Source organism: Equus caballus, chromosome 14, assembly GCF_041296265.1.
Source record: "Equus caballus isolate H_3958 breed thoroughbred chromosome 14, TB-T2T, whole genome shotgun sequence".
Taxonomy (NCBI): Eukaryota; Metazoa; Chordata; class Mammalia; order Perissodactyla; family Equidae; genus Equus; species Equus caballus.
The window spans coordinates 70,087,220-70,100,972 of record NC_091697.1 but is presented as its reverse complement, the minus strand read 5'-3'; positions in this window follow the sequence as shown (position 1 = coordinate 70,100,972).

The window sequence follows — 13,753 nt, the reverse complement described above, 5'->3', positions numbered from 1 at the left end:
CTCTTGTCCTCCTTTCTCAATGCTGTTTATTGAGACCAAGTCCTCTACTTCAAGACAAGCAGTGAAGAATAAGAAATAACAAAGTGAAAATACATTAGGACAAAGGGAAAGAAGAGAAGAGAACAGAAGGGTGGCATGTAAGGTTGTAAGAGTGCCCCGTTTGCGCAGAGTATTTAAAGTGGAGTGTGTGTGTGTCCGTGGGTGTGCGTGCGCGCACGTTTGAGAGAGAGAGAGAGAGAGAAAAGGCTGGCAGCCTCGAGTATTTGGGATGCAGGTGCTGTCAATGTGAATAAATACATCCAGCAGACACATATAAATAAGGCAGGAACCGTTAAGGGTGAGGGGAATCAGAATTTGGCAAACACCTACCTTGTGCTAGGCCCTGGATATACTTATGAAATCAGTCCAATCAACTCAGTAAACATTTATAAAACTAAGAACCATTTTCTCTCACATCCAAGAGTCTCGATATCCTGAGAATCTAGCATGTCCACTCTCTGACCCATTTGCCTCTTCCCCCTAGCAGGCACAGAGAGGCTCATCCAAATGAGGTTTGAAATTACAAGTGGATTTTGGTTATCATTGTGACTCCTTCCTCACATTTTCATAAATAATCCAGTTGACTGCAAAGAGCCATTTTAAAAATAACTTGGCATTCTCAACTACACAGCTGGCATAGGTTGTTACTCACCCTTGGTTACTCTGACTTGTGAAACTGATCTATATGTAGATGTAAAAATCTCCATTTATTACTGTGACATTCTTAAATGATCACAGACTTAGGCTATGAAAGCACAGCGAGCAATAAGGGCCATCTTCAGCTAAAAGGTTAATTCTTTTAGCAGCTGAAAAGTCGACCCTCCGAGGCATACCTCAAAGCTTAGAACTTCTTATTACGTAAGGCACAATCTCATTCGACATGCAGAGTAAATAACCTCGTTAAGAATGTAGTGTGAAGAAATGCTGTTCAAATGGGGTCAAAGGGGGTGAACAAGGTAAGGGGAGGAGGCGGTCAAGTTGTAAGGGCACTTTGGGATGTAATTTAGGGCGCTTTAATAGTGTGGGCATGTCCAGTGTTAAGAGCGGTTTGCTTGGCACCAGGCAGGAGCTAATGAATGCACCCAGTGAGGAGACCTCAATGTAAGGATGTTAAAAACCCTCCCCAATGAACTAAGGGGGTGATGGCAAAGGGGCTCTGCAGGGTCAGCCAGCCTGCCCACCAGAGCTGTCACAAAGGCCAGGCTAGAAGCAGCTAAGAAAGAGCTTAATTATCCAGCCGTTTTCATTCAAATTGGGGCTAAACAGCAGGAGGAGTGTGCTGGACCACCAATTAGGTTAGTTAGGAGGTTATTCAGTTTAGATCAGAAATAGAGGTGAGGCAGAGCCTGCGGGGGCAAAACATCAAAAGTCCTCTTGGCCATGAGGGGGTTCCCCTCCCTACTGTGGACCAGGCCATTCCCATGACCTAACACTTCAGTAGGTCTTAATTTCTGGCACCACTGAAATGCTGACCTTCTCTCTCGGAGAAGAATGTCATAACCCATGGCGCCTACTGAACTTTAATCAGTACAATTTTAAAATATTTTACTGCATATTGAGTTTTACTGCCAACTGCTATTATTAAGACAATGCTCTTTTTAAGAAAACTATGCTATAACAACAGCCTGTTTTTCTAACTGCAGCCATCGTCAGAGCTCACCGAATGAACTTCATGGGCAGGATCACTCAACAAGACATTTCATGCAGGAAATATTCATCCTGGATCCTACTTCGATAGTCTACCCAGAGAAACCCTTCTCCACACTGAAAATATTCTGAATCCTTGATAGTAAAAGACTGAATAACTAAATATACTAGCACTACACTCTACCCTAAGTCACTAATTCACAATGGAGAATTTGGTATATGACAGAGGTTAAGAGAATTTTAACCACTTAACTAGTTAGAGGGTCTTATTTTTACTGTAGTATCAAGTGCAGATACATGTCCAGTTGGCTAAATACTCTTAAGCCTGAAATACACAAACTCTCCCTGAAATACACAAACTCTCCCTAAAATACACAAATTCTACCTGAAATACGTAAACTCCACACCTGAAAGATATAAACAATCCTAGCCAAAAACAATTCTAGACCCTTACAGCCTCACTTACGCTATTTGGTTGAAAGATATATTCACAGTCACCTACAATACTTCCCAAGATGTTTTAATCTCCTCCTTCTGGCCATAAACAAGTAGGCAGGAGAAAATTAATAATCTATTTGACATTACATATCTTTTTAGTAACTTTGAGAATTTATACTTTAAACCTTAGGTTTTAATTAGCAAAGATTTATTTGTGCAATAGTACTGAATAGTTACAAAAATATGATGTATTTTATTAAGATTATGCTTAAACTTAAAAAATAATATTAATAATTTAAAATTAATCATTGATAAATAATTGTTAATAATGCTTTCAATATTTCGTACCTTAAGTTACCCAATGTCATGGGTCTTGCTGTTGTAATAATATAACATATTCTGTTTTTAAATATACTCCATTTTTATTTATATATATTATTTTCTTTCCTTCTTTACTATGAGTTGTTTTTTTCTTTCAGTTGAAAATACACTTTGAGTTCAGTGTTGGTCTAAGGGGAACGAAAAATCCATGTTGCTTCAGTGAAGCTCACTAGGGGAATAGGATGTGGATAAGAATAAACTCTGATAATTTTGCCCCTTCATTAAAATTCATCATTTTGGTATTTGCTGGGGTCGAGAGTGGCAGGAAGGAGTGGCTCTGACCTCTGCATCACAGCAGCTTCCTTTTCAAATGGAGAACGAACAGGTATGAAATGCAGCCTGACCCAGGACAATAGCTCAGGATAATACATGCCACTTGGTGGATTAAAAATTTATAAGATATTTTTCCATCTCTGGTTGGAATACAAATGAACATATTCTTGTCTCATTTAAAGTGATTTCTCACTCGGGGCTGAAGAGATGCGTAACACCTTAAATTCTATGGGCTTTGCTTTTCTGATTATATTACCCAGGAAATAGGCTAAACAACTTGAGTGCTTGGCAAGAGAGTCACATTCCACACACCAAACACATATAAATAATCTCCCTTTACATAAAAGTCCCAGGAGGTGGGAATTGTACACCTTCACCATCACTCACACACACACACACACACCTGTACCACGTCAATATAACATTTTTCAGGGAAGACTTCATTCCACACTAAGTGTATGTGTGTGTGTGAGTGTGTGCACTTAACACACACTATATAACATAGCAGCAATTTCATGTTTCCAAATGTCACCTTCATGTTTTCTGCCAGCCATCTGGCAGCACCCTGATGGAATGCTAGGGGGACAGGGGTGGTGGAAAGTCACCCACATGAACACAACAAAAGTCTGGAGCCTGTCTTTTGCCCCACAAGTTACCTAGAGAGGAAACATTTTGTTGTGGGTAGTCAGGTAAGTTGGTTAAATACATCAATAGAGAAAATTCTTTTTCCCCCTTAAGGCAAGGGTTGAAGTTAATCTACAAATACGTTACCTTTTAAAAGATTTATATTAATTTAGTTTGATCTCTGATAGTGTTAATTAACAACACTCCTCGTAATGAGGGCGTGCCACCTCGCAGGCCCTTCTCTTTCTTACCTCACCTTGTACGGGTGCAGTACTAAAAGAGAATGCAATGACATCATAACTTCTGTGATTAGAAATCATTCTATATATAAGCAGAGTCAGAGATGACCAAAATCATTGTAATACCTGAGCAATTTTGTGCTCAAAGATTTTTGTTAAAAATAAACTACTATTTTGTAATGAAATAAAAGAAAATGTTATTCATGCTTCCCAAAAAGAAAGAAAGCTTTTTGAAAGCATTGGTAAAAGGATACGGGCAGAGAGCAGAAAAGAAAGATGTTTAAGACCAAATAAAAATTGAATTCCTATAATCACGTAGCAAGAATGAAACTTAAGCCCCAGGCTCTCAGAGATCCAAGAAAAAGGCTGAGAGTTTCAAGCTGAAATCCCAAATGAGAAGATATTCAGCTAGCCACATAACCATCTGGGGTGATGAATGCAACTTCAAACCCCCAGCAGAAGGCAACTCTCAGAAGTCAACAACTTTTTCTTACAACTAGTCTTATACACACGCACATAATGTCCGAAGTGCATTTACTAGCTGTGCTCCGTGAATCACATACCCTTTTCTCCTAGTGCGTGAATCAAGTCCTTGGAAACAAGAAAAGACAGACAAGAAAAACACGCTACCTCTGTGATTTCCAATATTACAGACAAGTTCTGATAAAATTCCACCTAAAATAAACAACAGGACTTTATAACTGAACATTCTGCTTTTTTTCAAAAATTAGATTTCTACAGCTAGAATTCTGGAGAGAACTATAGAAGGTCATTTGGAGCTTACCGTGATATGGCATACTAAGTTGAAAAGGAGAATAACTCAAGAGAATCAGCTGAAAAACTATTAGAATTAATTTTTTAAAAGCTCAGTAAAAATGGTTACAAGGTACTTTTTTTTTTTGAGGAAGATTAGCCCTAAGCTAGCTACTGCCAATCTTCCTCTTTTTGTTGAGGAAGACTGGCCCTGAACTAACGTCCGTGCCCATCTTCCTCTACTTTATACGTGGAATGCCTACCACAGCATGGCTTTTTGCCAAGCAGTGCCATGTCCCCATCTGGGATCCGAACCGGCAAACCCCGGGCCGCCGCCGAGAAGCGGAACGTACAAACTTAACCACTATGCTACCGGGCCGGCACCCCCTCCACCCCCGTACATCTTTAAAGGTAACCTTTCATAAACCAACATAAACCAGTTAGAAAGTGTATTGAAGAATAACTCACATTTACAATAGCAATAAAAACATGAGACCTAAGGATAATCCAAAGAACATAAGTATATAATTTATATGAAAAAAACACAAAGTCTGCTAAGAAATGTAAAAAAAAGAAGACAAAAATGAAAAGAGATGACATTTCCGTGGGAAAAAAAGACAGTCTTCTAAAGATGTCACTTCTTTCAAAATCAATTTACAAATTTTGAGTGATTTAAATCAATGTCCCAGAGGGATTTAATTTTCTTGGAATACAGCAAAAATGTTTAAATTATCTAGAAGAAAAAACAGGCAAAAATAAATAAGAAAAAATTGATAAAGAGTAGAAACGAAAGAAACTAGTTCAACCAGATCTGAAAACATATTATAAAGCTACAATTATTAAATCTGCAAACAGCATTGAGAAAAAAATCAATTATGTAGAAACAAACTCTAATGTATAGAGTAGTTGTCCAACAGAAATGTAATGTGAACCACACGTATAATTTAAAATTTTCTAATATCCACATTTTAAAAAGTGAAATTAATTTGAAGAATATTTATTATATTATTTATCATTAATATATTATATATCATATTATATATATTTTACTACACCCAAAATATTATCAGTTCTATACATCATAAATATCAAAACATTATTGTGTTGTTTTACATTCTTTTGTTGTAGTTGTTGTTGTTCTAAGTATTTGAAATCCAGTCTGCATTTTACACTTAAACAGAACATCTCCGTTTGGCCTAGCCATATTTCAGATGCTCAGTGGTCACACACAGCTACAGGCTCCTGTGTTGGACAGTGTACGTATACAGCAAATTAATACATGATAAAAGGAGCACCATGAATTCAATAAATGGTATTAAAACAGTTTCTCCTTGGGAAAAAAAAATAGCTTATAGACATATCTAAAACAATGAACAGTATAAGCTCCAAGGAGATAAAAGAGTTAAAAATTTTAAAAAGTCAAAATTTACAAACTTTGGAACAATACAAGTGACTGCCAAATCTCTACAGAGAAGAAAATTCTCCAATCTTAAAAGCAACGTAAGAAGCCTGGAAACATGTGGCCAATAGATTTGGTTATGTAAAAGTTCAAAACATTTTTCATATCTGAAATCAAAAAACAACTGGTAAAAACAAATATTTGCCACAAATATGACAAACAAGATTTAATAATTTTGAGGGGCTCATGTAAATCAAGGTGCAAACCAGTAAGAACCCCAGCAAATAAAATGGACAAAGGACAGAAACAGGCAATTTAGAAAAGAAAATAATCAGCTAGTAAACAGACAAACGGAGGAGAAGCCACCTCACTAGTAATCCTAGAAATGCAAATTTAAACAAAAAGACAGTTTAATGCTCCTTCCTTCCTCCGAAATCCAGCATTTGCCTCTTCTAAGCTTTCTTATCTTTGATACAACCTTTGAGGGTATAGCTATGATTAGCGAATGCTATGACATCATATTGTCTGCCATTTGAAAGAATTCTGTATATGAATAGATTCAAAAATGACAAAAATCTCCATAATACCTGAATTATTTAGAGCTCAAAGAATTTTGAGAGAGAGAAAGAGGCAGAAAGAATCATGGCACTCCTGAATAGATAGGACCTTAGACATCTAAAAAACAATGAAGGCATGAAGATGGACCTGTACACAAGTGCAAGGTACCTTTGTTTTCCAAACCCTCACAACTCCAGATATCATAGGTGACTTCTAATGTTCAGCTGCTGCAATGACATATAATAAAAACAAATGAAAATAGTGATCAAAAAGAAATTTTAATACCCACTTTGCAGCATTAAAGGAAAAGCATCAGTTAAGACATTAAGACTCAGCCTACCCATAAAGAATGTAGCAAATGCTATTATAGGACCTACTATGTGCTGGTGCTGTTCTAATCTAATCCTCACAATAACCCTATAATGTAGGTATTATTAACACTCCCATTTTACAAATAGGGCATCTTAGGTACAAAGAGTTAAGTAACCTTTCTAGAAACACATTGTTAATAAGTTTGGATTAATTACTATCCTGTCCATAGGCAACTTAACCACACTCTAAAAAGCAAACTAAATTTTATCTAATTAAATATTTAATAAATGCTTATTACATTTGCATATTGGTTTTAAAGAAGTCCAATTTATGACACACTTGAGTTTCACTTTATATGCTAAAGTAACAGTATGATACTGTGGAATTCCTTACGTACACCAAGGTATAAAGTGTAATAAAATGATTTTGTAAGATTTAGAATAGCTTTAGTACATAAGCTTTTGTAGAGTTTTATGGTTGTCCTTTCTTTCCTTCAAGGGTTATAGTGGCTTATATCAGTGGCCAAGTCTTTGATCAGAAACACAAGCTCCCATCATTATTTTCACTGTAATAATCAATGTATTTTCACTTCTCTCTTAGCTCCAGGAAGTGAGAATGAGGAAGATCACCTCTTTAAGGAAGTGAATATGACATGGAGACTGTCCCACAAAAAGGGAGATGAAAAGCCTGTTCTTCCAGGCTCCTTTGGATTTGGAGAAGAGGGAGGAGGAGGAAAGGAAGGTGGGCAGTGAGACAAGGCTTTCCTGACCACCTACTCCAGAGATTCAAGTCATGGAAGAAATTATATTAATTAGATTGAACAGAAAACTCAAAGCAGAGAGGAACTGTGGCCACGTTCTTGTTTGTGACTAAGAGAGCATACACACTTACACACCCACCCCAACATGCTGCTTCAGATTGGGAGCGATAGCACGGTGTATTTGAGAAGAGAGAGCATCTGAGTTAGGGCTCCCCAGCCACCCTGGGGTCCCATGTGGAATAGAAGGGTGTGGATAGTCTTCATATCGAGCAGTTGCAGAGGGGAAATAAAGGATGGTCTATCTCAGGAGCTTATCTGAGCATCTGTTGTGCTGGGGTGAAATGACCTGTGACTCAGGCTATAGAACAGGTTACTCAACCTAGGGGCTAAAAGGAACCACAGCTAGACCTCAGGGGTGGGGAAGAGCCAGCAAGGACTAAGCTGAAGCTTGATGAGGCTGACCGAATCCATCATGAATTCACCAGTCATAGACAAGAGGATTAAATGACAGCACCAGATAGACAAGGATGACCTCAGAAACCAGAGGTCCAGAGGGAAAGATAAGGCCCCACGTGGGTCTCAGGCCGTCCTCTTCCCACCACTTCAAGAGTGTCCAAGTCCCACTCCTAACAGCTACACCTAGACTCCATTTTGGAGACAAGTCTGGAAGGGGAAGAAAATCTGAAAGATGTTAGCATTTATCTGAAAGAGACTGAGTCACCACTGTCTTAAGTTTTTGAAGAGTCTAAAATCTTTGTGTTGGATTAAATTTGGCTTGTTTTCATGTATTCAGCAGGGCGGGGCTCAGGAGGACAAAGAAATTTACAGAAAAAAATAAGTGACTTTTTATGTTTGTCTATCTGAATATATGTACATGTTATTACTTCACTTCGATAATATCTCCTATGGCAAAACGAGATCTGCTTTACAGAGACTTGCTTTATGAAAGAGTTTCCTCAAAAAGATTGTCATATTGTGGCAGAGAAAAAGAAATAAAGAAAGAGAAACAGAGAGACAGAGACAGAGAGAAAGACAGAGACAGAGATAGGAAGAAAGAGACTCTCGTTGGAATTAAAGTTTCTTTGTTGTCCCCTATGTTTCAGCATCAAAGAGCTGATAGTAAACATTGCTTTCCCATCACATTGCACCGCCCAGTTACTGCCTGCAGAGAGCAAGCCCCTCAAATGGCAGCTTGGCATGTTGCCATGCTTGCCCCTGAAAGACCCAGTGATTCTGTGAAGGTTATCCCAGGTGATTGGAGTCTGTTAATAATTCTAAGCAATGAAAACCCAAAGTAGAGAATACAGACCTTAGAGAAAATTCAGTTCTCATAGTTGCTAGAATCTTTATTTTTAGCCCCACTTCATTCTCCAGCTCTGGCACAATGATCTCTGTAAAATGTCTTAAAAACTTACAGTAAATAAAAATGATAAATGTTGACCTTTTATGGTTTCTTTCCAACCCTAAAATTCTATGATTTGTTTCTTCTCAAGACTTCGCATTTTCAAGGCCCAAGGTTTCAGTAACAAGCCAATGTAAATAGCAGGTAATGGGCCCTAATAAACCCTGAACTGAAAGAGTAGCCAAAAGGAAAAAAAAGAAGAAAATTTAATAAAGCTGCAAATATCTTTATGGTTGCCATCAGAGATGGTGGGAAGCCTCAAAAACTGCCCTTGAGAGCAACTCAAAACTAAGCAGGCTGTTAACACAAGCAGATACCACTTCTTGCCTTCCCAAAACTGTTCTTTGAGAAAGTCAATAGCTTTAACTTCACTATTCCAAGCGTCAAGATGAGGCACTAGGCAGCCAGCCATCCCCAATGCACTGGACTATCAAGACCTGGGTTTGCTAAAGGTGTACGGATTGTTAGCGGCCTAAGGTGAGTTGTATTCTGGCCAAATAGTCAGCCTGGCAACAAGAAATGTGTTTTCATCTCTTCCCAGAACAAAAGGACGTTTGACCTAGAAATTGGACAAAACAGAAAAATCAAATCTATTTTTGGCTCTTGGACTCTCTTCCTACTGCTTCCACATCTTTTCTCCAGCCGTCTTCCTGGCCAGCCTTCTGCTTAGATATTCTGGGACCAGATCCATAGCTACCATTTTCATTCTACCTTTTCGAGTCAGCTGAAAAGAAAATTGCCCAAGACATGGAATAATTTCTGCAAAATTCCTATAACATCCTTTCTTTGCTATACTTCCTGTTTCCATTTTCCTGAACCTCTCACACTCAAAATCTTTATCTAGTACCTCAGATTTGGGGACATCTTTTAGTCTTTGCTCTTCAGTTTCCTCCATCATCAGGATTTTTGTAGACAGACTGCCTGAAGTATGCACTAATGGGCAGCTCTCATGGAACTCAATAAAACTAATAAAATTGTCCATTGTTTATATTAAGTGTTCACACCAGAAGCCTGGCAGGATACAGGATGGGAAAACATTTGTCCTTTTGGTTCCCTGTCAGGTAAAGAATGAAATCACAGGCTTACAAACCAGTCCTTTTACATGTTGGACTGTGCCCTTTGTTTAGAATTATCAGTATGACATCCAGAATATGGAGTCATTTTTCTGTCATAATTTTTATTTAGAGAGCTAAAAAATATACTGAGTGATTTTCATTTGGGAACTGATATAAATGACTAACATTACAAATTCTATGTATTTTTTTTTAAAGATTTTATTTTTTTCCTTTTTCTCCCCAAAGCCCCCTGGTACATAGTTGTATATTCTTCATTGTGGGTCCTTATAGTTGTGGCATGTGGGATGCTGCCTCAGTGTGGTTTGATGAGCAGTGCCATGTCCACACCCAGGATTCGAACCAACGAAACACTGGGCCGCCTGCAGCGGAGCGTGCAGACTTAACCACTCTGCCACGGGGCCAGCCTCCAAATTCTATGTATTCTTGTTTCATCAAAGCCAATATTTCTCTTGCTGTCTTTTGGTACAGTACATACTCAAAGCGCTAATGTGCTTGGTGTTTAATCAACTGATAGCATCTAGGTTGGTCTCTTTTTATCCTTTGTATATGTCTTTGGGTCAGGGAGAGCATGATGTTCTGTATTCCAGCTTTTAAAGCTCTGTTTCCCCAAAGCACTAAAGAGTAAACAACTCAGAAGAGAAAACCTTGCCACAGCATCTTACTAATGAAGAGGATTTCGGCTGTTTTCAGAATGTTCTTCACAATGTGACACATCAGAGTAAGTATTCCACTTCTCAATAAATACATAAATAGAGCCTAGCCTTATAATCCTAAAAATTAGCAGTCTGTATTTTCCTCTTTCAGTGTCCAGCCTTCAGTGCATAATGACTCTGTATACATAGCTGTCTTTTTTTATGAGGCAAATTTCCTCCCTATTAATTAACCCCAATGCTAATTATGTTAGTTAAGACCTGCTTGTAGAGTTTACAGAAAATAAAAACATATCCATTATGTCAGCAATCAAAGCCAAACAAGAGTGGGATGATGCCAGGGATCAAAGCTCATCAGTGAGATTCAGGGACAAAGAGAAAAGGGGGCTGTGACTTCAAGGGACTTTGCATGATAATGTTAGCAGCCACTTGCATATTTTTCAGAGCCCTTTCAGAAGGAATCCTCTGAAGAATAACCTGAAGGAGGAAGCTGGAGCCATATGCCAGTGCCACTTCACATTGATCCATTCACCCTCCACCCCTCCCAAATCACCAAGCCTGTGAGAGAGGTAGAATTGTTTGGCTTATCAGAAATATCTGATTTGCTCAGACTAGCAAAGAGAAAAGACAACTGCTGCTTATGTTTACTGAGGATCCAGTCATGGTGGACATATTTTAAAGAAATTCCTTCCCACGGTAAGACATAAAGCACTGATGTCTAGCCAAGTTTACATGGTCAATCATGTGGTATTACCTAGTAGTCCTGGGGTCAGTTTGCCTGCTCATTTCCAGTACAAGGTGGGTTAGGGTCGGGAACTATAGCAACTACCTTTCAAATCCTATCCTCCTTGAACCCTTTGCAAAAACAATGCCCTCTGTACCACTAGCCGTCCTCAAACATCAATGCTATTGATTTCAAGTGCTTACTTACCACTCTAAGTTCCATGAGGCAAAAAGGAAGAGTATAAAATATGGTCCCTACTGGTCCTGACTGGGCATTATAGGAGAGTGTGTGTGTATATGTGGCTGTTCTACCCCATACCCTTGGATTTGACCTGCTCCCCTTTCTAATATCCCTAGAGCTATTCCTTCTAGATGGCCTCCTCTACCATCCAGCTACAATCATTGATAATTCAGAGGGGTCTAGCACACACAAGTCAGATGAAAAGCTAGCGAGGGAGGGAATTTCACACAAATCATATTCCACTGAAGTACCACCATACTTACACTTTCACATTGTACGGTCAGCACAGCTCAGATTTAATTAAAGCACTCAATCGCACCATTACCATTTTTGGTGACAGCTCAGGTATAAATATATTAAGCACAATTCTTTCCAGGCACTGCTTGTCAGCACTCTCCTCAAATGCCCTTTTGTCTTCTCTAGCCTCTTCCAAAGCCCTGAACTTTTAGCTCATAAATGATTAGTACTTACGCGCTTCCACCTCCAATTCCCAAGTTAAATTACTGTCTTTAGCCTTTTTCTGGATTCCTCGGGAGTAATAAGTCTCTTCCATTGGGCCATAATTCCTCCCTTTTAACTTTAATCAAAACTGCATTGACATCTCCACCTCCTTTCTCACAGCTGACTTCTCTATGTCTCCTCTTTCACTGGTCAGGAAGTAAGTTTTTGCTCTCTCCACAAATCCTGGATATTGGGTCCTATTTTCTCCATACCATGCCTTTACCGCCCAGTTCCCTAATTTTTTCCTCCAGCCTCAACCTCTGTGTTTTTCTGTTTGCTGTTGGAATCCTTTTATCCCATTCATTCACTCATTCAACAACTATTTATTAAGCACCAATTATGTGCCAGGAACTGTTCTGGGGGCTTGAGGTACATCAGTGCACAAAACAGATTAAAATCCCTGCCTTACATTCTAGAAGGTGAAGATAAAAAAATTTTTAAAAATGAGCATCCTACTTAAATGTTACTAGATTGTGGTTAATACTTTTAAAAAAAGAAAAAGGAGATCAGGACAAGGAGAACAGGAGTATGGTAGGGGCAACCTCATGGAAGAAGGTTTGAATTTTGCAAGGGAGTTAGCTAGCAGATATCCTGGGGAAGAGCATCCAAGAGGAAAAAACAGCCAGCTCAACGAAAGGCTCTCAGGCAGAAAGGTACTTGGCCTTGCCTGGAATATTCAATGAACAAGGTGGCTGTAGAGTCACCAGAGCAGTGTGGGTGAGGGGAAGAGTAGGGATTCGCTGACCCCTCTTGAATATCACCTGTCCTTCTCTACTTGCTGATGATGGACTCAGTGTCTCCTACTCAAAGTAAAATCATATCCCTTTAAAACTGCGCAATATGCATCTGTGTATAGGTAGTACCCAGACATTTAAAAAGGTAGTTGCCCCAAGTTAGTAAAAAAAAATCTTGACACAGCCTACTTTGCATCACCTCCTCTAGCTGTGGACTATCTTCTTAAACTTACAACACTCACATTTCTAGGGAATATGGAATATCCTTGCTCTGAATGAATAGACTGTATGTCCCATAGGATGCACTAGGAGAGGCAGAGAGACTGATGGAGCACAATAGAAGGTGAAATGTGTGAAGAAAATGGGTTAGCCACCAAGCAAGTGAGATAGGGGCAACGCAATCTTCCTCTCCCACTGAAACAACTCAGTCCTTCTCCACCCCTTCTTGACGCCCCTAAGAAGTATGTAAGGGTCCACCAACATTAGAAATATTCCAAGCGGGGCTGGCCCAGTGGTGTAGCAATTATGTGCGCACATTCCACTTCCGTGGCCCAGGGTTCGCCGGTTTGGATCCCAGACATGGCACCGCTTGGCACGCCATGCTGTGGTAGGCGTCCCATGTATAAAGTAGAGGAAGATGGGCATGGATGTTAGCTCAGGGTCAGTCTTCCTCAGCAAAAAAGAGGAGGATTGGCAGCAGTTAGCTCAGGGCTAATCTTCCTCAAAAAAAAAAAAAGAAATATTGCAAGCATCTTGTAGTAGATAGTGTTGAGGCGAAGAACTGAATAAATAAGAGCTTCTTTAAAAGTATTTATTTATACATTGAACAAATATTTATCACACATTATCCTGTGGTGACAAAAATAAGCAAAACATGGCCCCGAACCTGAGGAACTCACAGTCTCTCTAGGTTGGAAAACCAACACATGAGCAGAATATAAATTAATTAATCCTCTTAGTTTTAAAAGAAGGAGTTCTAAATCAGGGTGCTCTTCAAATTTCA